An 8,156-nucleotide genomic window follows, 5' to 3' on the forward strand; every position below is an offset into this window, starting at 1 on the left:
ACAAGCAGGTGATGAACCCCAACCAAAAAGTTACATAGTGCTTTTTTAAAGGGGCACTGCATAAGTTTTCAGGTGGGGATGTGAGAGACAGACGTGTGACAAGGAGAGGGAGAAAGGGAGAAGAGAGAGAGGGAGAGAGGGAAATGATGACAGAGAGGAGGGGAATGAGAGGGAGGGTGGGAGAGACAGGGCGAAAGGGGTCAAAGGAGACAGTGGAGAGGGGGAACAGAAATACAGAGAAGGAGAGAGAAAGTGGAGATAGAGAGTGAGAGAAGAGAAGAGTGACAGAAAGATAGAACAAAGGTAGAGATCCTGCAGTGAGACGGGTGCAGCTGAGCCTCTGATAAACTGAACGCAGATCAGCACTTTCTCACTCACATCTGCTCCACTTCCCATTCATAAATAAACACACCAGCAATGGCCAATCAGATGACAGCACGAGCCTCCACCTATCACAACACAAGAGGGACCCAAAACAGGAAAATTACCTCCCAGAAAAGGACCTGCATGAAGTTGTCATGCAGTAGTAGTCAAACGCAAACCTACACAAAAATTATTTAGTTTGTGCTTCGTTTGTGCTCCGTTTGTGCCATAAAAAGTTTCGTTTGTGCTGCTTTAGTTTTTGAGACATTAATGATTCTTTTTGATTCTCAATCTGAGATTGTTTATCTTCACTAGTTTTATGGTGTTTTCCACCGTCAACTGAGCAGAAATGATGTCATATAATTTCTGCAAAAATAATAATGAATAATTTTAGAAATATACTTGCACAAATTAAAATTGTCACAACGCAAAACAGCACGAATGAAGTACAAACGTTTTGTATAATTTTCTGTCTGTTTTGAGCGCTATATAACTGTTAATATTTTAAGAACCATAATCGCACAAACAAAACTTTTCGCAGCACAAAATAACACAACTCTGACACCATTTTGTGCCATTTTAGAGCAATCAGAAGTTTCCTGGGGGGCTGGCTGACCCCAATTTGACCTATAAAAGAACCCTTAATACCTCAAAAACTAAAACAGCACAAATGAAACTTTTTGCAGCACAAAATGGTACAAACAATGCACAAATGATAGACATAGTTTTTGTGTAGGTTTGCATTTGTTGGGGGGCCAACATCACAGAGGTTTTTTTAAGGGGCTCAATTTTCTGATCTATGTTATAATGTTGTTTCCTCATCAGAAACAGACCTGGAGTGGTGTTTTGTTTCACTCACATGACACACAAACCCTGCATATATAGGGTGAGTTCTTCTCTCAAACTAAAATCAGACAATAAATAAAATAAAAAAAAGTGCTCCACTGCATTTTTAAACTGCATCCACCTGCACTAGAATCACTTAGAAAATTCAGCCGAGTTGAAGTCTTCTTTCAAGCAGAGGTGGGTGGCGTTTGAAAATGAGACTATGAAATAATAATAAATGTTCCTATATCTCAAAATATTCCGGAGACATACTGTTAGCTGTGTAGCAGAGAGCAGGGGCCTATCACTGTTTTTGAAAGAAATCTCCACTTATCTTTTGACTTCTGATCCACAAATGTTGGAACTAATCATTATTTGTGATTTTTTTTTTTTTTTTTTTTTAGTTTTCTACCATGCTATAACATTGTTCCCTCATCAGAAACATGTCTGAAGTCATTTATGCATGTTTGAACAATTTAGCGATCTCTTCCAGGCTCTAACTGTAAGATTCTGTACAATGCTCTGCCTGCAATCCTACATCACCCATGCTCCTACATGACAATTCTCCATAAATATACTAAAGAATGATACAAAACTGTGCACAGCAACTGGACAAACATGATGTGATGTGCAGGAGTTTCATTAGCAGGATGCACAGGGATTGTGTTGCAATAGCGCTCTGAAGGGAGAGTGACAAGAGCAGATGGAGCCTCAAAAATGTAAGTGAAACTTGTTTGTGACGAATATTACATGCGTTAGCAGTTAACACCCCATAGACTTATTAACTTCTTAAAGATACACTGTGGTTGAGGGTGACCTGTTTCTATGGCTATATCATTGCTCTGCTTAGAATGTTCCACAGTATGACATTAAGCAGCTCTAGCTTACATTTATTCAATTTCGGTGGTTCTATAACTTATTAACACCTAGAAAAACAGGCATTATGACTGTGAGCAAGGTCACCTCTTCACAGATCTGACCTGGAACTTGGTCTGGTTTGGTCTCCATAAAAATAGAAAGGTTTAATGTCATACTGTGAAACATTCCAGAAAAGCATAACTTTATAGCATAAAGTTATTTCAAATGCCAATTTAATACACTTTTTAATGCTTTTGTGAGAAGTCATTTCACTTTATAATACATTGAAACTGACAGAGACAGAGAAGCTGAACTTTGACTTTGTGTCAGTTTTTGTTTTGATGTGAATAGTTTGCGTGATGAAGGCTTAGTGCCGAAATGTTGCACGGTTTGTCCTAATAAATCTCACAATTTGCAAGTAAGACAGTGAGTGGGATTTTTCTCTATGTTTCATGTGAATAGGCCCAGTAATTACATAGATATGAACCAAAAACCAGGAACATATACATCCTTTGTTTGCTCAAACTACTGAAATGTGCAGATATTGTGAATTATTTAGGACATATTAGGACATCATAACTTTATACTGTATATAATATGGTTCGTACAAGGAGGAAAAGATTTTGTTTTTCCTCAACTGGTGTGAGATTGTGGAACAATATAAGCCATCTATAAACCTAAGGCAGTTCAAGAATAAGTAAATGCCAATTTTCAAAATCTCCATGGATGAAATGGGAAAGAAACACTAAGAGTACAGTTATTGTCTGCAGAAGTCTGTTATTTATACACCGCAGGAAGCATCAAATGTAAAACCCTGTAAATAAATGTAAAGTAAGGGTGTGGGATTTTTAACATACATGATTACGTAGCATTATAAATTTCATGTATATATTTTTTCTTTTGTCTGCATTGTTCAAAATAAAGCATTAAATTAAATGGCAAAAGGAGAAATTCTATTTGTCAACTGGGCAAAAGTTTATTTTGGTTGAATATGTTGTCCATTTGACAAATTGAATTTCTCCTTTTGCCATGGATTCTACCTGGACGACTGAGGGATTTTACATAGATTAAATGAAATGAATGAAAATTAAACCAGATCAACAAATCCGCAATCTGACAATCAGATTAAACTACAGTGATTGTGAGCGCAGCCGACTGGAGCATCTTTTTTCACTGTGTCACATTTCCCTATGAGCAAACATTTAGGGCTGTTTAACTTGCCTTAAAGCCCTGTTATATAACACTGACAGAGGAGTTTATACATTAGGACTGGGGCTTTCACTGACAGTGAGTGGATCCTGTTTTAACTTGCAGGAGCAGAAACTGTATATACTGTAAAGAGTATAGGTGACTGAGGAGGCCTATACGTCCAGACCACAGACTGTAGAAAGAAGAGGACTAAGGGAGTGTGACGTCAGCCACAGTGTTCAGCTTCAGCTTAGATTTAAACTTAATAGAGGGATCGAGAGAGGAGGTGAGTTTATAAAGGATGTAGGTGTCAGAAACTGAGGGAGAGAAAGATTGGGGAAAGGTGGACAAGAGAGAGGGAGAAGAGAGAGAGAGGAAGGAAGAGAGGAAGAGGAAGGGAAGAGACAGAGCATAGGCTGTATAAAAGAAGTGGACTAAGCAATTGTGACTTCACCCATAGCATTCAGCACCGCTCAAATGAGGCTCGCAATCTTAACCCCCAATTCACACCAAAGCACAATGGCGCGTAAGCGCAGCAGCACAGCACACAAGCAGCAGATGTGTTGCTTTAGCTTTCCATTTTAACCGGTCTGACAATGTACACCAGCAGTGACATGCGCACGTCCAACGAGCGTCTGACGCTGACGTGCTTACAGGAGCAAATCTGGACTCTGGATTTTTTTGACAAAATAGTGAAAAAACAAATTCAGGATCATGTAGAGCGAGTTAATATGAACATTTTAAGACGAAAATGACGAGGCTCACAATAGCAGTTACAGAGAGATATAATATTTTTAGCAAAAACAATATATCCAAAAACATTAGAACAACATATTATACATTTTTTGAAAGCTCTCAACCTTCCCCACGTCACTGTGGGGTCATTGGTGAGTGACGGGCACATCTGCACCATCTCGTCGGGGTCACCCCCTGACCTCCCATTGACTTCCATTCATTTTAGCAGTAGTAAATATGAGCCAGGCCTTGGGCGTGGGTTACTGGGATACTGCTGTTCGTGCCGGGGGCGACCGTGGACATAGTTGCATGTCGTCTTGTCGCATTCGGACATGCGCACGTCCCTTCCCATTTGCTCCGCTGAGCGGAAGCAATAGGCCCTACGCCCTGTCGGGGCTCGGGCCTAATAAAAAAAAAAAATAATAATAATAATTTGAGCAAAAACAATATATCCGAAAACATTAGAACAACATATTATACGTTTTTTGAAAGCTCTCGACCTTCCCCACGTCACCGTGGGGTCATTGGTGAGTGACGGGCACTGACGCGCTCGTCATTCGCCATCTCGTCGAGGTCACCCATCGCCTTCCATTGACTTCCATTCATTTTAGCAGTAGTAAATATGAGCCAGGCCTTGGGCGTGGGTTACTGGGATACTGCTGTTCGTGCCGGGGGCGACCGTGGACATAGTTGCATGTCGTCTTGTCGCATTCGGACATGCGCACGTCCCTCCCCATTCGCTCCGCTGAGCGGAAGCAATAGGCCCTACGCCCTGTCGGGGCTCGGGCCTAATAAGAATAATATTCTGATGCGAGAACAATGTTCCGCTTTTTTTTGGCCGACAAACTATACATTTTCGGAAACCTCAGGCGCATTGCTACGTGATGGCGAGGGTCCCTGGTCACTACGGGCGCCATTCCATTTTTCGGCCACTTGGAGCATCGCTTTGCGATACTAATAGGCCGTTCGCCAGCCTCTGGCGCTCAGGCCTAATAAAATAATAATAATAATTTGAGCAAAAACAATATATCCGAAAACATTAGAACAGCATATTATACGTTTTTTGAAAGCTCTCGACCTTCCCCACGTCACCGTGGGGTCATTGGTGATTGACGGGCGCATCTGCACCATCTCGTCGGGGTCGCCCCCTGACCTTCCATTGACTTCCATTCATTTTAGCAGTAGTAAATATGGCTCAGGCCTTGGGCGTGGGTTACTGGGATACTGCTGTTCGTGCCGGGGGCGACCGAGGACAATGTTGCATGTCGTCTTGTCGCATTCGGACATGCGCATGTCGCTCCCCATTCGCTCCGCTTAGCGGAAGCAATAGGCCCAACGCCCTGTCGGGGCTCGGGCCTAAATATTCTGACATTTTCGGAAACCTCAGGTGCATTGCTACGTGATGGCGAGGGTCCCTGGTCACTACAGGCGAGTCACGTCGCGCAATTCCATTTTTCGGCCACTTGGAGCATCGCTTTGCGATACTAATAGGCCCTTCGCCAGCCTCTGGCGCTCGGGCCTAATAATTCGAGCAAAAACAATATATCCGAAAAGTTTAGAACAACATATTATACGTTTTTTGAAAGCTCTCGACCTTCCCCACGTCCCCGTGTGGTCATTGGTGAGTGACGGGCACTGACGCGCTCGTCATTCGCCATCTCGTCGAGGTCACCCATCGCCATTCCATTCATTTTAGCAGTAGTAAATATGGCTCAGGCCTTGGGCGTGGGTTACTGGGATACTGCTGTTCCTGCCGGGGGCGACCGTGGACATAGTTGCATGTCGTCTTGTCGCATTCGGACATACGCACGTCGCTCCCCATTCGCTCCGCTTAGCGGAAGCAATAGGCCCTACGCCCTGTCGGGGCTCGGGCCTAATAAAATGAATGTGGCTTCAAAGGGACTTCTCAGTCTTGGGTAGAATCCTACTCTCCAAAGCTGAAGGGCTCTCTAGTATAATCTATGCCAGCTCTGCCCTTGATGTACCCAAAAACATTAATGCACAAGTAGACAAAATCTTATTTGACTTTATCTAGAAGAAAAAACACACCTCATTAGGAAAAATGTAATTGATTAATAATTTATGTAATGGTGGATTTAACGTTCTAGATTTTCAGACTCTTTCAGAATTAAATGGATTAAAAGATATTTATAAGATATTTATTGAACCCAAATTCATTATGGAATTTCATTTCAACACATCTATTTGATGCATTAGAAGATTAAAATTTTATTCTGAGATGTAATTATAGCATCGATAAGCTTCCAATTAAACTTTTGAACTTTCACAAACAGCTACTGTTATGTTGGTCTTTAGTATATAAGCACAACTTCTCACCACAAAAATATTACATATGGAATAACAAAGATATATGATTTAAACAGAAATCTCTTTTCCTAAAAAAATGGGTTGACCAGGGTATCATCTATGTACACCAACTGTTTAACAACAAAGGCCTATTCCTACAGTGAATTTCTCAATGTTTAAAATTTTCCAGTAATGTCAAGAGAATATGCAATTGTTTTTGATACCATTCCTTCTGGAGTGAAAATGCTGATGTCCACTTATGTACATATTTCTAATGACTCAACTAAGACCGAGCTCTTTATTGATAACTCTGTCCCAGAGAAATCTATCAGTAAACCAGCTTCCGTTTTTGTCTGGAACAATACATTTATGGACATTAACTGGAATGATGTTTAGCTTTTGCCTAGAAAATATTTTGTAACTAATAAGACTTGTGAGGTCTGCCTGAAAATCCTGCATAGATGTTACCCTGTTATCTCAAAATTTCACTTAAACATAGATCATCTTTGCTCATTCTGTCACAGTGGTGAAGAAACGGTCATGGTAAATGGTCACATTTTTCTATAGCGCTTTTCCACCTTCAAGGCACTCAAAGCGCTTTACAACAAGGAACCACTCACCCATTCACACACACATTCATACACCAGTGTACGCAGACACTGTGGGCAAGGTGGGTTAAGTGTCTTGCCCAAGGACACAACGGCAGCATTCATCTGTGGGAGCTGGAATCACACCAGCCAACCTGTGGGTCAGTGGATCTGACCACTCAACCTGTGATGTTTATGTCAAGAGCTGGATTCGAACCGCCAACCTTCAGATCAGTGGGCGAATGCTCTACCAACTGAGCTACTGCCGCCCCAATGACACCCTGCCGTCATCCATATGTTTTGGGAATGTTCATACACTCAAGTCTTTTGGAATGACATATTTTTGTTAGTGAATAGAAAGCTTGATACAAACCTAAAATTTAATATAAAACATGTTCTTTTTGGTGTCTTTAAGAAAGATATTCCTGACAAAAAATATATGTATGTGTGTGTGTGTGTGTGTGTGTGTGTGTGTTGAACTTAATCCTAACCCTATCAAAGTTTCATATCCACTACCATCCTTCCATCCTTGTCCTCTTACATAAATTCTCTAAATGATTGCACAAATCCCAAAGCACTTTGTACAGAATTTGAAATATGAAATATTAATGTATTTATTTACTTTTCTACATTTGTACATCAATACATTTTCACTGTGATGCATAAATGTGTTATTAATGAAGATGTTGCGCATATTGAGCCCTGTGAATACTACACCCTATGAACTCTTAAGCCTCCAGCAATGTTTTTGTTCATACATTCATCATTTTTTTTGTATTACATTGTATATTTGAAGAAAAAAAAGGACTCTTTACAGCTTTAAACCATGTTAGAGTGTTGCTACTTACTAAATCTCTACATCTCTAAAGCTCAAAATGCTCTGTTCCACCTTCTGCTGTCATGAAGTGGTAGTTTTCAAGTTACCAAGTACTTTTTACCTGTATTTCATGTCATGCTGGCAGACCCGGGCATAACACAGCACAGCTTTAAGGCTGTGTGAGGAGGAGGAGGAGGAAAAGAAGAGGGAGGAGGAGGATTATGTAATAGACTCAAAGAGCAAGTCCTTCTTAATCAGGGGACAGGACAGTCATTGGAGGGAGGTGTGTTTACAAAGCACTGAATGGGACAAAATAAAGCTCTGTTGAAAATGGTTTGGTCATTGTTTTAAAGTTGTTTCCACGTTTAACACACAAATCCTGCAGAGAGGCAGAGTTCTCTCAAACGGAAGACACTCTGTTCCACTTTGTGATGTCATGTGGTACTACATAAGTACTCTATTGTGTTTTTAAACTT

The sequence above is a fragment of the Boleophthalmus pectinirostris genome, unplaced genomic scaffold (genome assembly GCF_026225935.1).
Source record: "Boleophthalmus pectinirostris isolate CB_2022bp ecotype Guang Dong unplaced genomic scaffold, ASM2622593v1 HiC_scaffold_12, whole genome shotgun sequence".
In the NCBI taxonomy this organism is placed as follows: domain Eukaryota; kingdom Metazoa; phylum Chordata; class Actinopteri; order Gobiiformes; family Gobiidae; genus Boleophthalmus; species Boleophthalmus pectinirostris.